The sequence below is a fragment of the Panthera pardus genome, unplaced genomic scaffold (assembly GCF_024362965.1).
Source record: "Panthera pardus isolate Hobbes unplaced genomic scaffold, ASM2436296v1 HiC_scaffold_1, whole genome shotgun sequence".
Classification (NCBI taxonomy): Eukaryota; Metazoa; Chordata; class Mammalia; order Carnivora; family Felidae; genus Panthera; species Panthera pardus.
In genome coordinates, this window is record NW_026526654.1 from 80,068,939 (window position 1) to 80,093,719 (window position 24,781).

A 24,781-nucleotide genomic window follows, 5' to 3' on the forward strand; every position below is an offset into this window, starting at 1 on the left:
GTCTCTCTTACCCACTGTGGGCCAGCACAGCTCTTGGTCTAAAAAGGTACCTAGTAAGTATTTAGTGAATGAAGACAATAATGTCTTCATTGGCTTGGAATAATACCAGAACCTGCATAGAAGCATGCCTGTTGGGTGAGATAAAATTCCCTTCTTTGGTCCCTGCATTCAATAATAGATACTGGTGGGAAGAAGATTGATTCTTGCTGTTTGAAATGGTCTTACTGATAAGTGGTCTTTTTAATAGTAATTGCTTTCTTCAATCCTATCTTCTTACTTTCTTTATGTTCATTCAGAGGAAAGATGTCCCTCCCCCCGAATGGCTGTGACTCATAGCACCCAGGTTCGCTTTCGCTGGCATGGTTAAGGAAGTCAAATTGTTTGATTATTTAAATTCCAGGAGAGGAAAGGGCAATATAAATATTTAAAAACCATTTAGTGTAGAAAGACAGTAACCTTGTACGTATTTAAAATTCATTTTTCCTGCCTCCAATGACTCCTCTTCTCTCTTCTAAGTAGACTGTAAAACCTGTGTCAGTTTTTTTTAAACCTTTGCCATAAACAAGCATCTTAAATATCTTGTAGTATATAAACAACCTTCTTTAAATGCAGTTCAAATTTTTGCAAAACTCCTTCAAATAATATGGAGCCATGATTTGATATTTCAGAGATAGCTGATGCTTACCCAAGTCAAATAGCCCATGATTTAGATTTTTTAAAAATTTGGTCCATATAAGAGTTCATGCTAGGGGCACCTGGGTGGCTCCTTGGTTAAGCATCTGACTTCAGCTCAGGTCATGATCTCACAGTTCATGGGTTCGAGCCCCACATAGGGTTCTGTGCTGACCGCTCAGAGCCTGGAGCCTGCTTCGGATTCTGTGTCCCCTCTCTCTGCCTGCTCCTCCCCTGCTCATGCGCTCTCTCTCTCTCTCTTTCTCTCTCTCGAAAATAAACATTAAAATAAAAAAAAGAGTTCATGCTAACTGTATTAAACCAGCTTTAATACGGTTATTAATTTTTCTACTCATAGAAAAGGTCAGAATAAGCATCATACAAAAAGGTACCCAGAGTCATCTATTTGACCTATTACCTGGTATGCATATGTGAATAAATACATCCACAGCTTGAAGAACCCAATAGATAAATGAAAAATACAAATTCATTCTGAGAAGAAAATGTATGATCACAAAGATTGGTTTAGGTGTGATAGGATCCTACTTGGATGTTTGCCATTTTCTCTGCATCTATTTTCTATCTTTAGGTAGGCTTGAGTTTGGGAAATAGAGTCAACCAGATTTCTTAAAATTTTGAGCATGGGTGCTCCCTTTCTATCATTCAAATTCATAAGAATGCTGGTTGCTATTTACTCTGGTTTCGATGAACAGGGGATATACTTTTACAATATGAAACTTTACAGTTAATTAACAATCCCAAAAAATCACGGAATAGGATGAGCCTGTGTGTTTCCCAAAATAAGCTTTTCTCTAGTGCTTAGAAATGCTTTTGTTTCAATTTTTCCATCTTCAAAATTCAGTTCTATAGGTAACTTCGGCTCACCTCAGAAATTTGGCTGTTCAATTTCCAGTAAGATTTCAATTGGCCCAATGTAGCACAGATTGATGTGCTAAACTGTGAAAAATAAGTTGAAGAAGGGATACTCCATTTTTTCCTTCATCAATATAAAGAGAACGTCTTTGGAAAAGTAAAAAGGATTTGGTAAGAATGTGTATCTTTTGAAGAAAAAAAGAACGTGTGAGGATAGTAACCCTTTATCTTAGCTCTAGCCTCATCACTCAATTTCTGAGTTCTTACTAAATCTCCTCTTCATGGGTAAACTGAACAGTTAGGAATAAACTGATTCAGCATGGTAGTGTAGCGATTCATACCATTTCTTTGGGAACTGTGTTACATTCAGTATGGGACTGCTTTTCCATTCTGCTATAGGAAAAAAAATTCTCTGTATGCTTTTCATATTCTCTCTCTGCTTTTATGGTGATGCTGTTTAGACTTGGGTTATAGCTTTCTTTCAAATGTTTGGTAATGACATTACACAAGGAACACCATATTAAAAATTAAAGACATTCAATTTAAATTCTAAATTTCTTTCCTGCTGTTTTTCTGACAGTAGAGGCCACTTATCTTGCTCTCCAAACTGTAACCCAGTTCCTGCCCTCTCATACCCTGGGAACAAACCAGCATATCGTCAAAGACATCTACTCAGCAGCCTGAGAAATGTCCTTCCAAGCTAAATATGGTTCAGCTCCAACCCTTAAGATATTACCTAAAGTTGTATTCCAATAGCGAATGGAAATGTCTGTGTGATGTCAGCACCAAGTTTTATAATTTACATACTAATTCTTGACCTAAAAGAAAAATCTTTATGCAGAGGGCAGAGTACACACTAAAACCAATAATAATGTACCGAATGACTATTTTGTATGAGGCAATGCATTAAATGCATTAAAATACATACATACAAGAACACAGTTCTTGTTCTTAAGGAATCTAAAATCTATCCTGGAAAATAGGATGTAAAAGTATGAGAATGTAAAGAAACAATCCAAGGCTTCAATGACAGCTTATAAGATGTGGAAGACAATTCAAAGCAAGAGAGGAAGAGCTGTCGTAAGTCAGTATATGATTAGTTTCAAAATGAGTCACAGAGACAATCACATTGGACGCTATGTGAGTTGAAAATAAAAGACAATTACTTTATTTTGGGATGAACAGGAAAATATTAATGGGAAAGACCAACTTGGAACCTGATATCAAAGAATGGGTGTTTTGCATTGACAGGGAGACATGACGAGAACTTTCTGGAAGAGGCAATGGTGGAGGCTGAAGTGTGGAATCAGAAAGCACTTCAGGCCAATTCTGACTGCTTGTCTTCTGCTCTCACTGCATAGTCTACCTCTTTGTGTTAAAATGAAGAAAATCGTGAGATTGTCTTTATTTAGCAAAGGAGTCAATATTTTTTGGTGTAACTGAACGTACCAGAACTAAAATAAATTGGTCTAGAATAGCAAGGTGTGTAAAGCAACAAAACCACTTGCTGCCATTAAAGTTGCCTTAATTATAGTCACTAGTCGCCCAGTATAAGGAATAGGCACATTTATAGCAAAGAAAGCAGTCCCAAACTGAGAATGACTTGGTTAAGTGTTGCCTATAATATCTACTCGCAACAACTACTTCCTATCACTACCACCAAGAAATGTCATAACTGTCTGTTACCAAGAACACAGCAAGGCGTCGATTTGGCAGAAAGCCAACTGAACTGTAATCAATGGAATGTGGAACCGCAAATGGAAAAGCCAATGATTCCTAGGTTCGTGTGCTTGTCAAATTTTTAGCATATAAGTCGCTAGAGAAACTGGTTAAAATACAGATTCTTTTTTTCAGCTGGTCTGGGGTAGGGCCTGAGATAAGTAATTTGCTAGTTCATTTTGATTATTTATGGGGCGCCTGGGTGACTCAGTCTGTTAAAAGTCTGACTTGGGCTCAGGTCATGATTTCACAGTTCGTGAGTTCAAGCCCTGAGTTGGGCTCTGTGCTGACAGCCAGGAGGCTGAAGCCTGCTTCAGAGTCTGTGTCTCCCTCTCTCTGCCCCTCTCCTGCTTAGGCTCTGTCTGTCTCTCTCTCTCTCAAAAATAAACATTTAAAACATTAAAAAATTTTTGATTATTTATAATGTCCCTTCCCCTCCCCCTCCCCCGATAAAAGAATGTAAATTCTAGGAGGACAGGGATCTTTGTTTACTTTGTTCGTTGATGTATCCCAAGCACCAAGAATAGTGGCTGGTACATATGAGGCAGTCAATCATTATGTGTTGAATGAGCAGCCAGCATTACCCACAAACCCCTACACTAGGAGGATGAGGTTGCCAATTCTGACTCTGGGTGATTAGTTTTGCTCAAGAGACACCACTGACTCATTAAGACTAAGAAAGGTCTGTAACAAGGATGGAGGTGGCCAAGTGGCCAGGTGGCCAGAAGTTTGTACTAGATCATTTTCTGACTCACTCCCTTCCCCTGGGGCTCGGCTTGCCTTGAGCTCTGGCCTTCACTTGCCCAAAAGTTAATGGGCATTAGGATTGACCTGGCATGAATTTCAGCTCATGATCTGGCTTCTTGTGACTTGCTGTCTACCAGCTGTGACACTCCCTGGGTTGTTCAGTCCTGTAGACCTGGCTTTCCTGTCTCACAAGTCTTCATCTGAATTGTGCTTTCTCCAAAACCCTGTGTGGTTTGGCTTAAGACCTAAATTCCACATTACCCTGGCTGCTGACCTTCTAAGCTTTGGCAAAGTTGAAAAAGTTAGGCACCAGTTTGGCACCCAGCTTGAGATCACAGTATTACCCTGTGAACGCCTAAAGATTGTGAGTCTGATGTACCACAATGTCACAAGGTGTCTGAGCAATTTGCATGGGTATCCGTAAGGCGTATGCATTACATCCTCATAACTAGGGAGCTGAGCTTCCTTTCTTACCCAATTACATTTTTTCTGGGTATATAGTGTTCATTTTCTTTACCCAATTTTATATTAGGCTATGTTTTTATATCTTATTGATTTATAATTTTAAAACATACTCTGGATACTAGTTTATAGCACTTATATCCAACATAAATATCTTCCCCCATTATGTCTCTTATCATGTTGTAGTTTCTGTTGGACAGACTTAATTTTAATGTAGTCAGACTTGTCAATTGTGATTGTTTCCTATATCCTGTCTGAGAAATCCTTCCATGATGTGAGATTTTGCAAGCATTTTTGTTATTCAGATTTAGATCTTTAATCCATCTGGAATTTATTTTTGTATGCATTCTCAGGTAAGTATCGATAATTTCCCCTACTCAGTCTGCAATGCCAATATCTAGTGCCATATGTCAAGTTTTCTATATATGCATGACTTTCTTTCTGGGGTCTCTACTCTGGTCTGGGTTTCTATCCCTGCACCAATACTATTTTGACTTAGATCAACATAGCTTTAAAATAAGTGTTGCTATCGGATAGCTCTTCTTCAAATATATCCTTGGCATTTTTTTGGTGTGCTTTCCATATGAATTTTAGGATCAGCTTGTAAAACTCCAGACTCCCACACACCCACAAAAAACCTACTGAGGGTTTGATTGGAATGTTACTAAGTTTTAAAATCAATTTGGTAAAAACTGACTTTGATATTGAATCTTACCATCTAAGAATGTGATGTATTTCTCCTTTGATTTATATCTTAATATTCTTTGGCAATGTTTTGTAATTTTCTCCATAAGGACTTGGATGTCTTTTAGATTTGTTCCTAAGTATATTTTAGCTTTTCTTACTATTGTGAATGAGATCCTCCTACCTTCGCCGCCCCCGCCCCCCCAATTAATTAACAATGTTTATTTTTGCCAGAAAGCTTTGGTGTTGCCATTTGTCTGGCAGTCTGAGTTCATGGCTTCCCTATGGCTTAGCCACAGGCAGCAGGTTCATTCTTTTTTTTTTTTTTTTTTTTTTTCATTTTCAGCCTTTTTAAGGAAATGTAAGAATCAGGGTGTCTTCTGAGATCTGCCTGACTGACCTTCAGACCAGACTCGTCTTGTTGACTTCTGAGCCCGTGCTTTTCCTCTGGTGAGGCTGGTGAGGTGGAGCTCACAGAAAAAAAGGGCATTGGTCATTTTTAAGTGCCCATTACATCCAGATTTCGTATTATAAGTCTCCTTTTCCGAAGCTTAAAGGTTAAATATCTTCTTAAAAACCTTCAGTGATTTCCCATTTGTTCTTCTAATACATCCAAACTCCTTACCAGGGCTGCCAAGGACCTGGGTAAGCTGGCCTGCCTTACCTATTCAGCTTCAGCCCTAAGCAAGCCCCATGTCCAGCCATGGGGGACTTCTTTCAGTTCCTTGAATATGGCATGACGTCTCATGGACTTCTGTAGATGCTCTTCCTTCTGCCTTAGACATCTTCTGCCCTCTCTACCCTCAGTTCTCAGTTGTCCTTCAGATTTTCTCAGACATCAATAATAGGAGAAGCCTTTCCCCACATGCCAAGTGTAGGTTAATTGCTCCTACTGTGTTTGTAGGAAACTCCATGAAGGTAGGAACTGTATTTGTTTGTTCACTATTGAATCTCAGTGCCTAGCTTGGTGTCTGCATTTAGTGAGGGCTCAATAAATATTTAATAAACAAATGAACACATTTATAGGCCCTATCTATTGTGATGAAACAGGATCAATAACATCGTGCTGAAGAGATTAAAATATATCAACCTAATGGTGTCTAGAGGTCCATACACGGCCTTTTGGACAAATGTGGCCCATCTGAGGTCTATGAAAAGCATTTTTTAACCTAACTACCTGGATCTCCTACATGACAGGCCAAATGGAGCCTTACCATCTGTCCTTCATAACACTGTGAAACTCACTGCCACCAGGTGTCATCAAGGTAGGTGGGGATCAATTCGTAATTATAATTCAAGCTTCATGTAATTAATTACTTCATGCTCAAGTTTAATTGCTCTGACCTTACATCATGAAACCAGGGAAACTACAAAAAAAAAAAAATTTGAAAGGAAGAAAAATAATTATAAAAAAAAAATCCTGGGCAGACTTTTCCCCTGAGGCAGCCAAGAACTTGGAGAATTGGACCAACTACTGTATATCAACACATATTCGGATGAAATAATGAGGGTTGGGCAGAGTTGTTTGATTACAACTTAATCAGCGGCGTTAAGTGGTGTCAAGAAAGAATCTGTCAGCAGACATCAAAAGGATTCAGAGTGGCAAAGCTGGCCAACGCGTCCACATAACAGAGTCAAGAGCCCCAAATATGGGGACCTGCGTCATCTGGCTATCTACCCCCACACAGATTTTTGGCTCTGTGACCCATGAATAAGAGAAGGAAGGGAGGAAGAAAAGGAGGGAGGGGAAGGGAAGGGGAGGGGAGGGGAGGGAAGGAAAGGAACGGAAAGGGAGGGTAAGGGAAGGGAGGGGGAAGGAAAGGGAAAGGAAAGGGAAAAGAAAAGAGGAAGAAAAGGAAAGGGAAAAGAAAAGAGAAGAGAAAAAGAAAAGAGAAGAGAAAAGGAAAAGAGAAAAGGAAAAGAAAAAAGAAAAAAGAAAAGAAAAGGAAAAGAAAAGTAAAGAAAAGAAAAGAAAAGAAAAGACAAGACAAGAAAAGAAAAGAAAAGAAAAAAGCTGCTACTGTAGTTTCAGTTCAGTTCATTTCATGGTGATATGTCCTAGGGCTTTGGTATTCATACCAAAGATCCCCCTCTATCAATATTGGGCATGGATTTAAAATTTTTTATACTAGCACTTAATAACTAAATTTGTGTTGACGTTTACAGAGATTTAGAATGTTTACCATCTCAACTTGTCTACTTATCACTTACTGATGTTCATGATGTTTATCACCTGGCTCATGATAACAAAAAATTGAACCTTTGAGGTTGGTTAAAGAAATTGCAGTGTATCTATACTGGAAAGCTATTCTGTCCCCTCATGATACTGTAGATCAATGACTGTTATATGAGCATTTAGACATTTGCTAAAATATAAATTCCAGAGCCATAACACTGGAGATTCTGAATCTGCAGATCCAAGCTAGGGCCTTGGAATCTGAATTTTAATAAGCATTCCCAAGGAAGCTTTTTACGCAGTGAGTTTATTGAACCTCACATGGAGATCAACACTTAGGTGAAAATGTGGAGATTAGTAAATGGAAAAACATAAGCTGTGTACTAGTGTGCATTACAAAATAATGTGTCTTATAGTATAATCTCATAAAAATACCTAGCTACACGGATTGGTAGATAGAGAAACAGGAGGACAGATAGACTAATAGAGATATGTACAGAAAAAAGTTTGGAAGGATAGATACTCAGGTGGTAACAACAAACTGTGGGACGGCAGAGTGTTTTTCAAAAAATACTTTTGCTCTATACGTTATCTAATTATCCACAATGCATTTATTCTGCTCTTATGCTAATAAAAGGATATTTTTAATTATAAAGGAAATGTTTTTTTGAGTTCCAAATGTGCCTTGACCACGAGGACCACAAAGACGAAATCAGGCCCCGGTTCTACCGTAAGGAATTCAACCCCAGCAAGAGAAGACACACGTCCCAGGTGCCCTAGGGCACAGTATGGAGTCCACCTGGATGAGGGGCTGGGAGAACACGGGGACCTGAACCCCTGATCCTCCTGAGGCAGCCCGGCTACAGGGCAGGACACTACAGCGTCCCACCGTTCTGGCTGCAAGACAGCCGTGGAGGGTCAGGAAAACTACCAGCAATATTGGGGATGGAGTGATTTGCCATTTTAATGACAGCGAGGCCTTTTTTTCTTTTTCCTTCTGAGAAAAGAACCACACCACGACCATAAACAGAACGGGCTCTAAAACAAAACCCGAACTAAAAACCACAACAATACAACCTCCAACCCACAACATTAAAAACAAAGAAATAACATAAAAATAAGGGACATTTGTAATTTCGGACTGGGACCTCCCTGGGGAAGGATGAAGAGACGTCTGCTGTGTTGCCTGGCGTGCGTCCTTGCCTGCTCCCCCTTCTGGCCAGGCTGTGACTCTGCTCTGCCCGGTCTCTGCCACCCAATCCTGCAACCTCCTAGCCCAGCCAGTTCCCCCAACCCTCCAGTCCTGTGGTATCACCTCCTTTAAACCCATGGTATTTTCTCTGACACACATTTGCAAAATGGTGTGTGTTTGGTACGTATTATTGGTCGTGGATTATTTTTCTCACATGACAACTTCTTGAAGAGAAAATCTCTTGTTTCTTCAAGTAAACTGCCAGGTCATGGAGAGTGGGGATGGCTTCAAGGACAATTCTAGACACACTGACACACAAATGTTAGGCACTAAAACCATACTTTTAAGATAAATTATGTTGAACAAAAATACATAGGTTTTTATTTGTTCTTAATTCTTAAGTTTATTTTGAGAGAGAGAGGGAATGAGCAGGGGAAGGGCAGAGAAAGAGGTGGGGTGAGAGAGAGAGAGAGAGAGAGAGAGAGAGAGAGAGAGAGAATCCCAAGCAGGCTCCATACTGTCAGCACAGAGACCCATGCGGGGCTTGAACTCACACACTGTGAGATCATGACCTGAGATGAAACCAAGAGTCCAAAGCTTAACCAACTGAGCCACCCAGGTGCCCCTGAAAATAGATTTTCAAAAGCTTAACACTGCAAAATAAAAACCTTCTGGTTAAACGATCTGTTTACGAATAAATGCCAGTATGATTTTCTCACTACCCATTCCTATGTTTCTTCGGCACTGCTACTTTATGCTCATGTATGCACACGTTTCATTTTAAATTCAACAGGAGGCACACGCTGATCGAATCACCATGCTCTGTGATTCTAAAAGCAGGTTTGGAAATAATTCATTTCTTTAATATCTAGCAGATGAGAACTGCTCACCATTTTAACACATGGGACTGTCTCTTGGGAGAGGTCAAAGAGATGCAACCTTGGAAGAATAAGAATGTGCCTTCCTTAAAAAAGCACAGCTAAGCAGAGACTTAAAAATTATTTTCTTAAATTCAGCATGGGAAGAAGAGACCCGCTTTTGAAAAAACACTGATGAGAAGGATACATAGCAACAAATGTTTGACTCTCATCACAGAGCTATGCTGTATATCTTCCAATATATGTGTTCAAGACAAGGGAGTGCATTATGTAAAAAGCTTTATTTCATTTTTGACCGGCAGAGCCAAGGGAAAGCCGAGGCATATTGTAACATCCCTCTAGCACCCTCTGGTGTCCTATTCACTGCACGCCTTTTTGAGTTCATTATTTGCTGTTTCGATAGCTATTTGCAAAGGAGCTCTTTGGGAAACCACTAATGTGTCTGCTGGGGAATGCCTCGTCTAAGAAAACCAAATACCTGGATCTTACAACCTGACTGTGTGCTAATTATGCCCACACACAAGGTTTACTTGTCTTTGGGGAGCCAGAGGCGTCATTGCACTTATTAGAGTCACACAGGTAAGTGGAGTCTGCAAGGGCTCCAAAAGGAAATCTTTGCGATTCTATTCAATGGTCGTTTTGTGGAACATTTCCACAGGAAGCCACAGACGTGAGGTGATCTGAGGGAGAGCTGAATGTCCGGTGCATACCTGCCATATGAAACCTGCTTTATTAAAAAGAAGTTGCATAAATGAGATGGGTGAAGATTTACCACCAAAGATACTTGAGACTCTTTTTGTGTGTGTGTGTGTTGGGGGGGGGGGGGGTCAGAAAGGCAAATATGCTCTTTTAAGACGTACAGATTTAGAACTAATTTCAGATTTTGGAGTCAACCTAACCAAGAAGTGTTAAAATAAATTAATAACTGCTACTCAATAAATATTCTAAAGCTAAGCATAAGAGTATGTGAATTATAACTAGGCCTAAGCAAACAAATACACAAACAAAACCAATCTACTCTAATACAATGACTACAAATCTCTGAAGGAAATATATACGAAGGGTTACACGGTTTATATTAAAGTAGTGAAATCGTGTCAGTTTTCCCTTCTCTAATTTCCTTTTTTCTTCCAGTCATCATAGGAAATTACTTTTATAATGGAAGAAAAACTCATTTCAATGAATAAAAGTTCTTAAAGGAAAATGTGCTTGCTCAAGTCTTTCTGAAAATATATGCAAAGAAAATGAGGGCAAGGGAGGGGTGTTTTGTCCTATTCCCCAATTCTCCCAGTTGGTAACTATAAATCAAACTTTTATTTATGCTCACTTCACCTACTGCCTTTTGACTCTCTTCCTCACCGAATCCTAAATCCCAAGTGATAGAAGTAGCTGTCCTCATTTCTGGCTACTGCCCCCCAGTCTTTTTCATTGTCATAGCTGAGTAATTGACAATTTATGCAATCTAGTTCAGCTGCTTAGCAACAGAAGGGTGGGGCTCAAAACAGAGGGAAACTACCCGAGTAGCACTCTGCAATTGTGAAACGAGAAGGGGAGAATGGGGAACTGGCTGCAGGCCGTGTAAAACTATTTTCAATATGAAATAAAAGGATTTTCAATACTTTGAATACTAAGTCCCAAAAGGATAAATCAAACAAGAAGTGTTCTATATTCTTTTCATGCAAAAACTGTAATTACAGTCTTAAGGGGGTCATGTGCTTAGAATGCCATAAATAGTGTCTAAATGACAAATAAATATGAAGTTCCTTACCCTTGGATCTCTAAACGGGTCAATGGGCTTTGCCTTAGAAACCTCCTTAGAAAGGGTGTGGCTTAGCTGAGGGTCAGACAAACTTAAGTTCAGACAGGAGCTCTAGCCACGCAGGTGAGAACGTGTGATGTGGTAAATTCTGATTGAGACTGTTCCAGAATCATGCCTGCTGTACTTTTCATTTCATCTCGTATCAGCAAAAAGGAAGGGGAAACTGGGGGAATAAATGAAACATCCCTAGAGGAGTTCTCAGTATTATGAGCTTTCCATTTCTGCCAAACTGCCTGAAGTTTATGGCTAGCATTTCCTCAAATGAATGAGAATCCAGAGGTCATAGGTCATAAAGATCTCATCTCTAAGTCACATTACCTTCCTCCATGCATCTAACTAGAAATCTATCAGATTTACAGTGCCAATATGTTTCTTCTTTGTGGCAGCCTTAATCACAAATGCAGAAGGAAGAGGTTCCGGGTAACTGAACTGGCCAAATGATGGTAAGTTTTTATTTTACTTTTTTGATTAGTCCTTAGGAATTTAGTTAGATCAGCCAAGTTCGCACTATGAAATAAAACAGAAAATGTCACCAATTCTCCACATAGCAGATTGTCCTAAAGGTTAAATTCACTCATTCATTTGTTTGGAATATGTTTTTTGAGCACCTATTATGTGCACTGTTCCAAGCACGGAAGTTATACCACCAAGGCTCTTGCTCTCAGAGCTTATGGTACAGTTGTGTGTGTGCCCACACACAAATTAAAGAGTAAAATTTAATAAAGAAGATGTCAAAGAGTAACGAATACATAGGAGAGAACTGAAGGAGAGGAATGTGACAGTGACTACTTTAGATTGCTATCATGGGAGGTGAATTAGGCTGAGATATGAATATTAAGAAGGATCCAGCCACTCGGAGGTAAGAGCTTTCCGCCCAGAAACAGCATCTGCAAAGGCTCTATGGAACGCACATATCTACAGTGTTAGAGAAATAAAAAGTAAGCCAGCAAAGTTGGGATATAAAAGAAGGAAGAGAGCTATAAAATGATGTTGGAGAACCAGGCACAGCCCAGATGGGGTGGGGGCTTGGTAAACCAGGGCACAGCCTGGGTTTCACTGCAGGCCAGATGGGATGCCATTGGGGATTACAACTGTGGGAAGGAAGGTGTCACAAATATTATTCACGATTAAAAATTTGTTTTAATGTTTATTTATATTCGAGAGAGAAAGAGACAGAGCACAAGCTGGAGAGGGGCAGAGAGATGGAGACAGAATCCGAAGCAGGCTGCAGGCTCCGAGCTGTCAGCATAGAGCCTGACGCGGGGCTCAAACTCACAAGCAGTGAGACCATGACCTGGGCCGAAGTCAGACACTTAACTGACTGAGCCACCCAGGCGCCCCTATTATTCATGATTTTAAAAGTTCACTGTGGCTGTTGAAGGGAGACGTGAGTGGGAGTGGGGAGACAGTTGGGAGGTAGGCGCAAGAGGTGAGGGTCAGAGACACTGGTGGTTTGGATAGGGTGTTGATGAAAATGAGAAGGAATGGATGGTTTGGGTCTGCTTTAGAGGCAAGGGCGACAGTACAGACTGAATGTGGAAGGTGAAGGTAAGAAAATGATCAAAGACAAGCCCTAGAATATTTGTCTTGATGTTGGACGGTGGTGTTTTCTACCGAGAAGGGAAAAGAGGGGCAGGAGCAAGTATATGATAGAAAATCAATTTTTATTTCAGCCATATTAAGTCTGCAGTGCCTCCCAGACTACCTAATGAAGGCACTGAGAATAGGAGTTAAATCTTTCGGGAGATGTGAAGACCAGAGACATAGTTTGGGTATTACCAGTACATGGGATTGGAGATGACCTCAGAGAGCGTAGATAGGAAAGAACAGGGTGCTCAAGACCCAGCGTCTTGGGGCAGTCTACATTAGTGGTCGAGCGAGGGAGGGAGAGCCAGGAAAGAAGATGGAAAAACAATAGCCAGTGAAGTATGAGAAAATCAGGAGAGTATGGTGTCCAGAGAACAAGCGAAAAAAAGGGAGTAGGTCAACATAGTTAGCTACCACCAGGTGTCTCAGTACGATGTGGAGAGAATAGTGACCAGGGTGTTAGGCAACATCACTAGGTCAAATGGAGAAGGGTGTCTGCACCAAAACAAAGCAACTGAAGTTTGAGTCCAATGCTGTGAATATCCTACAGTACTTTATAAACTTAATATCTCTCCAAATTATATGAAGCATCTTTTCACTATTTGTAGCTCGTATCTTTTGTTATTTCTATAACTAAATGACCTAAACAGGTCCCTAAACGTTTCCACCCTTATGAACACATGTTGAATACATTGAAAACTGGCTTCAGCGATATCCATTGCCTTTCTCGTTCCTCCCTACATTATCATACTTTATGCGAAACCAAGGGTATTCAATGCAGAACAAGAGGTAGAATTAAAATCAATTAACATCTGCCCTTGGTAGAAAACATTTTTCTGAAAAGAACTTTGAAATCATTGGTGAAAATAAACTTTGGTGATTATTCTGGGTTTCAATGATTCAAATGATACATTGTCCCCATTTTACTATAGAAAAACAGTGTCAGCTTTGTGTAGACTTGTACATGAATTGCAGTGATGGAAAAGGGTCCTGTGTGTCCCACCCCAAAATTCTTTTTTTATGAGTTTTTTAATGTTCACTTGTTTTTGAGAGACATAGAGAGAGTGCAAGCAGGGGAGGGGCAGAGAGAGAGGGAGACACAGAATCGGAAGCAGGCTCCAGGCTCTGAGCTGTCAGCCCAGAGCCCGACGCGGGGGCCCGAACCCACAAACTGCGAGATCATGACCTGAGCTGAAGTCGGACGCTCAACCGACTGAGCCACCCAGGCACCCCCAGCCCAAAATTATTACTTTTTCTATTTCTACTTAGAGATTGTCTTCAAGTATAGGACAATCTCCACATTTGAAGCCCGTGAAATTTCCATTTGTGGAGCCCCTAAATTGAGTTGCTATTGGTAGCTGTCTTTCTGTCCTCTGATCACAAGGAGATATGCAGGATGAAATGGGTGAAGGGGGTCAAAAAGTACACACTTCTAGTGATAAAATTAATCCTGGGGAGGGGCGCCTGGGTGGCTCAGTCGGTTAAGCGTCCGACTTCGGCTCAGGTCATGATCTCACGGTCCATGGGTTCGAGCCCCGCGTCGGGCTCTGTGCTGACAGCTCAGAGCCTGGAGCCTGTTTCGGATTCTGTGTCTCCTTCTCTCTGACCCTCCCCCGTTCATGCTCTGTCTCTCTCTGTCTCAAAAATAAATAAATGTTAAAAAAAATTAAAAAAAAAAATTAGTCCTGGGGAGCAAATTTAGATTGTGTGTTTGGAAGGTGCTAAGAGGGCAAACCTGAAAGGTTCTCATTACAAGAAAAAAAATCATGTTAACTGTATGTAGTGATGGATGTTAACTAAATTTATCACAGTGATCATATCACTACATGTACATACATGGAATCATGTACACTTGAAACTGTCACGTAAACTTGAAACTTGAAAAGTATTTAGGCACGGAATGAAAGACAAGAAGACATTCAGGCTTCCCAAGGTACTTGGCTCTGAGAGAGTCCGGTCTCGAGCTGTTACTGTTTGTGTGACCATTGAAATCTCCACCCTGCAGCTATATTCCCAGGTGCCCAGTCTAGTCCTCTGCTAACAGCAGCTATGACATCTATACCCCCTTTTTCAGCGGTGAGAGACAGGAACAAAATCTCCTTTTACCATAATCGATATTCACACAGAGCCACCAAATTTGAGCAGGAACATAAGAAAGAGACGAAAATTCAGTTGGAGATGGAAAAGTAAAAGTTATTTAATAGAGCTCTTCTTGTAGGAAATAATTGTAAAAATGGGACGCCTGGCGAAGACATTAATTAGAACATTTTCCGAAGTTACTCTTCGCGGCTGTGGATAGGGAGCCGTTTTTTTTTTTTTTTTTTTTTTTTTTTTTTAATCACACTTCTTTGGAAAGCTTACTCCAAAAGCAGCCTTTAACTTTCTATAATGCTTTCAAGTCACATCAGTGGGTAAGGAAGTATGGAATAAAATCGGGTGTATCCTGCGTTTCCTCTAATGGTATTCTCTAACACTAGAAATCCCACATAACTGATATTTCTAACAGAGGCCTTGAAGGAAGACAAGATCCCAACGACAAAAATAGTAATACTTCCGGGGCCCCTGGGTGGCTCAGTCGGTTAGGCATCCAACTCTTAATTTTAGCTCAGGTCGTGATCTTGCGTTTTGTGAGACGGAGCTTGGGCTCTGCCCTAACAGCACAGAGCCTGCTTGGGATTCTCGCTCTCCCTCTCTCTCTCTCTCTCTGCCCCCCCTCCTTGCACCCTCTTTCTCAACTAACATTTCATTAAAAATAAAAAAAAAAAATGAAGATGAACTCTGTAAAAAGATCCCTGATGGATTTATTTCATTTTACCCTGCTTGTTCGAAAAACTAGCAATCAGGAGTTGGAGGACGTGAGGCACGGCTCTCCGGTAGTTAAGTGTGTGATCCTGGGAAGGTCTCTGTACCTCAGTCTTCTCATCTGCAAAATGCAGGGCTTGGATTAAAGAAGCTTACAGCTCTAACATTCTGAGATCCTGTATTAACCACAGCATATGACTGATCAGAGCAATCTACGTGAGTACTGGGCCAGTACAATTCTCTTCCTCCACATGCTCTGGGGCACAGCAATTCCAGTCACACCGCCTAATGTAGTCTAGTTCTGCTTTAAAGTGGAGGCTGGTTAAATTATTCATGTGAATGCTCTTTGGAAAATTATAGACCTCTTTGAGTTTATCCTGTGTTTCCCACTAGACTATCAGTGTCTGAAAGACATTACTTTCTCTGTTATTCCCTATTCAGTGATCAAGTATCAACTAAGTATTTAATGTACATCGAGGAGCCAAGAGACAATTAGAAACACATAATGCAAATTTGGTTCATGAAGCGTTGATAAAGAAGAAGACGTGAAAAACAGCCAAGAGGAAACAACTAAAAATCAGCAAAAAGCTGACTTTAAGGACTTTAAGTAACGGACTTTAAGGATTACACAGGCATGTAGTTAAAGTGCAAATGAGAGCAAATGTTTGTTCTATCCATGCTTCGTGCTGTGAGGAGGAAATGTGAAAAATAAAAATGACTCTTCTTGGCTACCTCTTCTTCAGTGCTCTTAATTATGAGAGTCTGTGCATGTGTGACTTTCCAACCATTTCATGGGCATGAGTTTCTAAAATAATAAATGGAATCTCTTAAGGGCAAGGGTCATTTGTGTGTGTGAGAGAGAGTAATAAGTTGAAAGCAATGAATCTCATTTTTCTACATAACTTACGGAAAAATCATTTTCCTTAATTTGGAATGAAAACCAAGGTTAAGTGAAATTTCTTAAAAGAGCTGAGAGGAACATTTTTGAATGTGGAAAGGAAGGTGATTTGGGACAGAAAAAGCCTGAAGATAGGGAGGGATGCTTGTTGGGTGAGATTCAGGGGAAAGATGCATTCACTGAAGGGGCTATCTTCTCTTTATTGGTGGTTCAGACCAATTGAGCAAACATTTCTGGAAGATCAGCCATGCTTAGACTCAGAAGTGGGAGGGGTGAGGTGACAGATCAAATACTGTGGGCTCAGAATGATGTGCCTTTTGTGTCCAGTTTCCTCCAGGAGGATGCATTTGGCTGAGGTCCCCCATGGCTCCCAGATCCCCTCTGCGTGTGACCAGTGCATGGTCACAGCACAGCCTGTGGGGTGGTTCTAGAATAATTATTGTGGTTTTATTTGCACCATATGGTATCAACTTCTTCTAACAGGCCACTCAGTAATGCCTATTTTAGGAAATAAATTTTACCTGCTTATGTCCCTGCAAGAAACAAATTTTGCCAATATGTAATCATCAGTAAATATTCATGCTTAAAAGCAAAGCCTTTGAAGACCACTTCATTTGGATTTTGAGGCTTCCTTGTACTGAGAAAACAGGAAAAATGTCAAGAGAGAAGCAGTGATAGAATTAAGTGATAGATCTACAGAAATCAAACTTCTTAAAAACAGGCATAATAATTACATATTAGTCAGAACTGATTTGAGTCTGGACCTAGTTTTAAGTTAAAGAGCTGTCAGGAATGGAGCGGGAGGGGGACAGAGCTGAGTTAATCACAGGACAAAATGACAAAACACCCAAGCTTTGGGAAGAGAGGAGCCAGGCCTGCTCCAGTAACCGTGGTCACAGGAACCAGACATTCAGATCCTGCAAGATGGCTTCATTCTCTCTAGTGCAGACAGGCACATGGAGAAGGCCCTGCAGCTCTGGCAGCACAGGGCAACAGAGAGGAGAGATGTCTCCCCCCCACCCCTCTTAAGTTCACAAATCCCCCAAGGAAGGACTTGGTTGCGGCTGATTTGAGTCATGAACTTATCCCTGAATCAACGACTGTGGCCTGGGAGGAATATAATGGGACTGGCTTAGCTTGGTACCTCTATCTCTAGAGGCACACGGCCTGATGAAAACTTTGTTCTGGAAGAACAGTAGGTAGGTAAATGAAGGTAAAACAGGAACTATGGAATAGCCATGAGAACTATCATTTATGAAGACTCTACTAGGACTCAGGTGCTTGCACATTATTATTCTGATAAATTATTCCAGCCACCATGTAATGCAGGTATTTTTATACCTATTTCATAGACTGCAGAAGCGTTAACTATCTTTCCCAAGGTCATACAACTAGATAAAGGTACAGTGAGATTTGGATCCAGATAGATCTGATTCCAAAGCCCAAGTTTACTCTGCTAGGACATTCTGCCAAAGGAAGGAAGGAAGGAAGGAAGGAAGGAAGGAAGGAAGGAAGGAAGGAAGGGAGGAAGGAAGGAAGGAAGGGAGAAACACTATATTGACTTTATCTAGATTCAGCAAGGATGGGCAATATGTGGCATATATATTTTTACTCCCAAATTCTGTACCACCTGGACATTATTAATTGATCACAGGCTCTGATTTCTCAGCATGGTACTTTAATCACGGCAGACCGGCACATGAGTTAAAACCTGTTGGTAATAATTACAGCTCAAACAGTTGGTTTCAGGTCTTGGAGGTTCACAGCACACGTGCATTCTTCAACTACTAACCACACCACAGTCATCTTTCTGCAGATTTTTAACATTACAGCACTTGATGACGGAGGTGGAAATAAAGGAAATGTGCAAGACTACAGCATCGGCAATACTTTATATCGAAGAGCATATAACCATGGGCCTTTGATACTGCTTGCTGAGATATCAAAGGCAGTTATGGAGTTTTAAAAGACACGTCGTATAAAAATTAGGCCAATAATTTACCGCAAGGGTGAAATTCTGCTTCATTTCTCCATCCGCTGAGCCTCAAGGAGTTCTTACTTGAGGAAGTATGAGATTAACATCTGGTTGAGGCATAAAGGCAAGGAAGGAGTTAAACAACAGAGGAGGGTTAAGAATAATGTCCTACAAGGAAAGGCACTCTTTCAACCTTGATGGGAGACAGAAAGTGAAAAAAAGCGAAGAGCTGGCCATATATTTTCAGCAGCCTGAAAAAAAACACCCTGAGGCCACTAACCCAATCCAGAATATTAAAATTTTAAAATGCTACTGGAAACAAGATTAGCATTATTTTCCTTATATGGATCCAAGTCTAATGGATATGTTTATTTAACAATAAATATAAATTCTGGCCCCATGTGACCAGGGTTTTAAAATAAGTCAGGACAAAATGCGGAAATGAACAAAAATAAATGTAATAAAATATGCCTACCTCTTTTTTTTTTTGGTGCACTTTGCTTGATTTTTATGGAAACCCGTTTTGCTGCCAGAATCATGTTTCTGTTTGACACAGGTCAGTTTTTTATATTCTCACAGAATTGTGGCGTGCAATAGAGAGATGCGAAATAAACTCGGGAATTATAACTTCTATAAGTCAAATGGAATTCCTATGTTTCCGAAAAGTCTTTGCAATACTATTGTACCAAAACTATCTAGTTAATAGATATCTATTCAACCTCTTTGTCATTTTCATTATGAATTTCTTCCTCTGGATGATACAATGCCTGTTTTCTTGAAGCATTTAAACTTCATTTATTTGACAAGCACAGTTTTTTGCTAACATAGAAAATTCAGATTCACCAGGGCATACTTTCGGTGCTCCAAGCAGTTTCTCCTTCTTCTTTCTATATTGCTCACATGTGCCTCGGCTTCCATCTCCTGGCTACTGGCTGGCAACCCTGCCCCTTCATCTTTATCACTAAATCCTCACTCACAGCTCTCTGGCACAAGTGCAGCCACACCACTGGTAACATGAACTTGGAAGCGAACGGCATAATCTCAAGACTCTCAGAATCCAGATCTCAAAGGACAAAGGAAAGAGAAGATGTGACTGCGAAAGAGAGAACAAGAGACATGATAGCATAAGAAGGACTCAGGTTGGCTTTGAAGATGGAGGAAGGAGCCATAAGCCAAGGACAGCTAGCAGCACCTAGGGGGTGGAGGGGGCAGGGAAACAGATTCTTCCCTAGAGTTTCCAGAAAGGAATTATATCCTTGATCCTAGCTCAGTGAGATCCACGTTGGACTTCTGATCCAGATAACTGTACGAAAATAAATTTGTGTTGTTTGGGGCCACAAAGTTGGTGGGTTTCTTTGCTGTAGCATCAGTAGGAAACAAAAATCTCTCTTCCCTGAGATGAATACCTTTCAGGACAAGTCATGAGTCTGGTCATCATAAGTTAAGACTACAATCAAACCTCACCATAATCTGTTCATTATAGGATTTCACGAAGTATGGGACTCTCCTAAACAAAAACATAACCCCCCCCCCAAAAAAAAACAAAAAAAAACACATAAACCCCAGAGTCAGGGTTGCAGAGAATCTTTATCATATTAAATTAATTTTCTTTAATTTTTTTTAATGTTTATTTATTTCTGAGACACAGAGAGAGAGAGAGAGAGAGAGAGAAAGAGAGACAGAGCAGAGAGAAAGAGAGAGGGAGACACAGAATCTGAAGCAGGCTTCAAGCTCTGAGCTGTTAGCACAGAGCCTGACGCGGGGCTCGAACTCACGGACAGCGACATCATGACCTGAGCCAAAGTCAGACACTCAACCGACTGAGCCAACCAGGCGCCCCAAATTAACTTTCTTACTTAATAATGATTTCTTACTCTCTTTGTTAAAGGCCTCTAAGGAACTTACTCTTATTGTCCATCCAAATTTATTTCACATCCTTCATTTCACTGCCCTCTGGTCCAGTGCCTCTGATCAGTCTTGTCACGGTCCTGTCTGCCTCTCTGCATTGTTATTCATGGATCCCTGGGCCTAAGGCACTTCCCTCCCGATGCCAACTAATTTGCCAAACCAGAATATTAAGATTTTAAAACACCAGTGGAACCGAGATTAGGGTTATTTTCCCAATTCCTCATTATTTGCTTCATTTACAGTTTGAGCCCGCACCCTCATGACTGTCAACATTTCCTGAGACTTTCCTTTCCTGCAGGAAGTGGTGTAACCAACCAACAGTATCTCTGAACACGGAGATACTATTACAGACACAGGTAACAAATGCAGTGAGAAGAGGAGAGGCTGTGAGGTGTTGTGTGGCATCATCCTCTCTTTAAAAGGCAGGGCTGGGGCGCCTGGGTGGCTCAGGCCGTTAAGCGTCCGACTTCAGCTCAGGTCATGATCTCGAGGTCCGTGAGTTCGAGCCCCGCGTCGGGCTCTGTGCTGACAGCTCAGAGCCTGGAGCCTGTTTTGGATTCTGTGTCTCCTCTCTCTCTCTGCCCCTCCCCTATTCATGCTCTGTCCCTCTCTGTCTCAAAAATAAATAAACGTTAAAAAAAAAAAATGCAGGGCAGAACCCAGAGCCCCTTTTTTTCTCTCGTCACACTGCCTTCTGAGTTCCCAGAGTCATCTGAGTTTATAACTGGCTGCATCCAAGCCATCTATCTCGGGCTGCAAGCCCCCGGGGAAAGGAAAGAGACTTTATCTTTCTTGGACTCGTTTCCGTGTTGTACCAATTACGGTGCCTTCCACAGTGTTAATAAGTTCCATCATTTGGTTCCAACATCTATAAACTGGGCGTCATCTTTGTGTTTCAGTGGCAACATAGTTTCTGTTTTAGAGTAACAGAAGCAGGCTACCTCGCTTCTGTTCCCAGTTGTGCTACTTCCTATGTGCAGGCATTTGGGCCAGATAATGAGCCTCTCCCTGGCTTGCCTTCCTTCATTGACAAGAGGACGTCATTTAAGGCTTTTCTGAGGATTGAATGAATTCACGTACGGAGAACCCTCGTAAGTGTTTGCATTATCGGTCAAGTTTTCATAAAGATCTCAGGGGGTGCCTGCGTGGCTCGGTTGGTTAGGTGTCCAGACTCTTGGTTCTCAGCTCAGGTCATGATCTTACAGTTCATGGGATCTAGCCCCCCATCGGGCCGTGCCCTGACAGCGCAGAGCCTGGTTGGGATTTCCTCTCCCTCCCTCCCTCCCTCCCTCCCTCTCTGTCTCTCTCTGTCTCTCCCCCCCACCCCTGCCCCTCCACCGCTCACATGCTCACACTCTCTCTTTCTCTGAAAATAAACAAATAAACATTAAAAAACAAAAAGAGCTTCCCACCAGAGCATTCCACGTTTCATCTCCATGGGGCGCAGCGGGGGACAGAGCCTGGGTTTGGTGGAAACTTCACCACTCATTAGCCGTATGGCCTTGGGCAAGTGGCTTCATCACTTTGGACTCATTGTGTATACAGTAAGAGGTGCGCTTTCAAAAACTAATTCCAAGGATTACGTGATGCAAGTCGCGTAGAGGGCCAGTAGCAGTGTCTGGCGCATTAGTAAACACTAAACATGCACTTTAACTAGCCATCAACAAATCCCCTTCGTGGAGCATGTGGCATGGCACGCGAGTTGTTTTCTCTCCATCCACGGAGAGAGGAGGCCTTGGGCGGCTCAGTTCTCTCCACTGCTCACGTGCTTGTGCAGGGGTGGAAGCTGTCGGTCTTGGGGTTCTGGCCCCGCATCACGCACTTCCATCACGTGAGCCCCCAGCAGCCGCTAAGGAGCTGTGGGTGGCATCCGCGCTGAGCATCATTAAGCAATTCCCAACCTTCCAGTTTCCAAGGACGGCAGGGGCCCCCACTCGTTAAGCCCTGGGCCGCACACCCCAGCGGGCAAAGCTTCGAAGGTGAGTCCTGCCGTCTGCCTCAATGCGGGAAATCTGCCCCAGGAGTCGGATTCCAGCCTCTTCTCTGCAGGCGGCTCCAGCAGGCACTGTCAGTAAGCAGGACTGTCACCCATCGACTCCCCGACGACCTTCTCCGCAGCGAGGGCGCCACTGCTGGCTCGGCCCCGACTCCTGGGCGGGCAGCTGTCTCCCGTGAACTTCCTCCCTGCGGCTCCCGACACCATCGACCACGAGCCACAGCAGGAAGCCCGAGAAACATCGCTGTACTTGAAAAGGATGTGCTCTCACCCGCGCGCGTTCATGTCACTGCGCTGACAACCAATTTATATGCTAAGTACAAGGTGAAGACACGCGGCAGCACGGAGAGGAAATGAGCTGACTGGGAAGTGGTCTGTCTGGAGTGCCTGGAGGTCCCCCCCGGGCAGGGGACCCTCACTTAGCCTCGCTAACCGAGCAAACGCTGCCGAATGATGGGAAAGAGGGTCTGGACCACATGCTAAAATAGAGACAGAATGTTCAGGGAGAAATTGCGTCTTTCTGAACCTACTCCTTGACTGCACTGTCATCTTTCACATATAAATGTACTGAACCATAAAATTCTGCACAGGAACTGGCCTCACGTGACCACTTCCACCTGTAACGTTTTGCCATTCTCTCCACTGGCGGATTTCCATCTAGGTTGTTGGTCCGACACGCTCCAAAGCCTCGGGGTGGTGAGCTGAATAATGGCCCCTCAGAGACGCCTGTATCCTGACCCCAGGAACCCGTGTGATTATGTTATGTTGTGTGGCAAAAGGGACTCTGCAGATGGGATTAAGGCAAAGGTCTTGAGATGGAGAGAATATCTTGAACTTTCCGGGTGGGCCCTAAGTACAATCACAAGAGTCCCTAGAAGAAGGAGACAGGGAGATTGGAGTCTGAGAGGGAGATGTGACCATGGAAGCAGAGGTCAGAGTGTGCAGGGCCGTGAGCCAAGAAATGCAGCCTCTAGCAGCCGGAAAAGGCAAAGAAAGGATTTTCTTCTAGATTCTCCAGAAGGAATGCAGCCATGCCGACCCATTTTAGACTTCTGATCTCCAGACACGGAAGACAATAGAGCTGTGTCGCCATAAGCCACTAAATTTGTGGCAATTTGTTGCATCAGCCTTAGGAAACCGGTACATTCCGAGTAGGGGATGCAGGACCTATCCTACCGTCTGTACTGTCTGTACGAAGCAAGCCATAAATGGGCAAGACGTCAAAATAGTATACGTTGTTTACCAGTTCCTAATCATCTGCATTACACATAAAACAAATAAAAGTAATGATAGCCAGGGTAAAGATTTAAACTCTCCAGTATTTGTTTTTAAGGTACTAAAAAAAAAATAATTTCTGGTCATAGGCGTCAGTGGGTTAAAGCCTATAATTTTTCTGCTCGTTATGAGTTTCCTCCACTTTATGTTTCTTTATTTATACCATTCTCCTTCTATTCACAAGGTCAAAGCTTGTGGTCTAAATTGATCGCTTTTTCTTGTCTCAGAGACTTGCCCAGTCAGGAGAAAAGCTCTGCTGTGGTTTTTAGCTCCCAGAAACCCCATGGGGCTACTTAGTTAGGCAGCTATGAAGTCTGCTTTATTCTGAGGGTGGAGTCCTGTTTTGAGGATGGGAAAAAAGTTCTTACTCCCAGGGCTGTTGAGTAAACCCAGACAGCCCCGCTTCCTCCTGTGCCTGGGGCACTGCTCTTACCACAACAGTCAGAGTCCCACATTGGGGCATTTAGGGTCTACAGGGGGCTGTGGTCAAGGACCAGGAGCCTGGGGTGGGGTGGCGGCTGGGGGGCTTGTCCAGTTGACAGTCATTTCAGATGTGTGCCTTCTTCTGAATGAAGACACGTTCTGAAGGGAAGGTCCCAGGCTCCCCTCACAACAAGCCTGTCGCTTGTCATTCTACGAGGCTGGTTACCTTCTGATGTTCCTCCAGTCAAAATTACACAAAGGCACTTTTTCTTCAAGCTTGGCACGAAACCCCATTTAAACCTTTACTTGAGTGAGCGTGAACCACTCTCCCTGACTTGAACACCCCTTCCTCTAGCCCGTCTTTTAAGAACCCAATCTTTGAGAATATTTCAGAGAGGGCTCTCCCACTCCTCAACGTCCCTCACATTTGTCCTTCTAGTTTTCTATTAAAGTTCCAACTTAAAACAAGGTCACAGTCTAAGTCTATAGGTGAGCCTAGTATTTTGAACTCAGAAAACTCTTCCCCACAGATGTAACTATAGCAACAACAAGGAACCAGGGCGGCCACAGAGAGCCATGGAGGCCATGCACTATGTGGCTTCAGGGACTTGTCTGTGCAAGGCCCGTTGCCAACATTTACGAACGTGCAAGGCACCACGCTGTGCATCGTGAGGATCAGTTCATTCCTTTATTAC

General features: G+C 42.2%; 1 protein-coding gene and 1 long non-coding RNA gene across 3 annotated transcripts in view; one reads left to right on the forward strand and one right to left on the reverse strand.

Annotated features, from left to right (window-relative positions):
- The window catches only part of FRY (FRY microtubule binding protein), a 441,494-nt gene that overhangs the window by 364,983 nt on the left and 51,730 nt on the right, over window positions 1–24,781 (reverse strand). The gene's annotated exons all lie outside the window — the stretch shown is intronic.
- Window positions 9,729–16,342, forward strand: LOC109266070 (uncharacterized). 2 transcript variants are annotated; one of them, XR_002079518.2, is made up of 3 exons: window positions 9,729–9,982; window positions 11,609–11,665; window positions 16,053–16,342. It is a non-coding gene; the product is annotated as an uncharacterized LOC109266070 (long non-coding RNA). The 2 variants fall into 2 exon arrangements; XR_002079517.2 differs by lacking the exons at window positions 9,729–9,982; window positions 11,609–11,665 and adding an exon at window positions 15,189–15,827.